Source organism: Aplysia californica, unplaced genomic scaffold (assembly GCF_000002075.1).
Source record: "Aplysia californica isolate F4 #8 unplaced genomic scaffold, AplCal3.0 scaffold00669, whole genome shotgun sequence".
In the NCBI taxonomy this organism is placed as follows: Eukaryota; Metazoa; Mollusca; class Gastropoda; order Aplysiida; family Aplysiidae; genus Aplysia; species Aplysia californica.
In genome coordinates, this window is record NW_004797939.1 from 51,600 (window position 1) to 52,848 (window position 1,249).

The following is a 1,249-nucleotide window of genomic DNA, read 5'->3' on the forward strand; positions in this document are numbered from 1 at the left end:
TCTCTCTCTCTCTCTCTCTCTTCCTCCATGTCTCTTTCTCCATGATTGCCCACTGTACAACGTTTTGGGGGACCAAATTTCTTAGCCATTTCGCTTGCGTCACATTGACACAAAATACACCAATTTCGCAAACGTACTAAGCCTTGCCAATTTATGTTATAATATCAGGAAGCAAGGTACATGTATTCCTATTTTGCCTGTCAGGCCCAGCCCAATACATACTACCCAAAGAAACACACTCGACAGAAAGAAAGGACACTGAACTCGTGTCCCTTGCGAGCAAAGAAACGACGCCACCTATAATATCATTATACAGGCCTGATATGACTTAATAAAGAGAAATGATAGACGGAGGGTTCTTAAGCTGCATCACAGAACACTTAAGTGTACACTTTTATTCAGTCATTATACAGAAGAGATTTCGTTATTCTTTAGACCCCAATCTCTCATGGTCTTCATGTCGAGAATAACCGTCATACAAAATAAAAATATGTTTACGAAAGACAGGCGATTCATTCAAAACTAAAACTGGTACAGAATTTTTTTTTAATCGGACAGAATACGGTACATAGATTAGATCTACACGCAAATATAGCAGTACTATAAAAGAAACAGACCGTTCTTGTCAGCTAACAGCTAAACTCAAGTTAACAAACTCTACATTGAACTGTAACTTTTGTAACACACGTGATAAATCTCTTCTTAATTTCGTCATTTATTTTTCTTTTGTGGCTGAGGTTTTTATCTCGTTTCTTTCTGTTTGTAAAGATTTTGTTTATCACAGCTTTCCCACGAATACGGACTGCAATCAGCATAATATGTGACATTTTGGAAAAGAAGTAAAAACGCATCTCACATGATATGTCTTATTTTGCTGTTTGACAGAAGAGAAACGTGTTCCCCGACACAACATTAGGGTTTATAAAAACAAACTTTTTTCTTTCAAATTATTAATTTGGAGGGGGGGGGGGAGATGTTGTTTTTATTTGGTTGGTTTATTTACTTGTTTGTTTGATGAATTTTTTAAACGTTTCCTTTCGACAATTTTGGGAATATGGAAAGATGGGTAGGGATGGGGGGAGGGAACCGGGGACAATAGCCATTTTAAAGCCACTGAGTAAGCTCAGTGAAATTCCTTTTAACAGTCAAGTTTCTCTTTACCTCAAATATAAGAAGTAAAAGAACTTTAAACAACAACAACATATATTGCACACACACACACACACACACACACACACACACACACACG

At 37.1% G+C, this 1,249-nt stretch overlaps 1 long non-coding RNA gene across 2 annotated transcripts in view; it reads right to left on the reverse strand.

Annotated features, from left to right (window-relative positions):
- The window catches only part of LOC101847219, a 27,546-nt gene that overhangs the window by 575 nt on the left and 25,722 nt on the right, over positions 1 to 1,249 (reverse strand). The window lies entirely within an intron of this gene.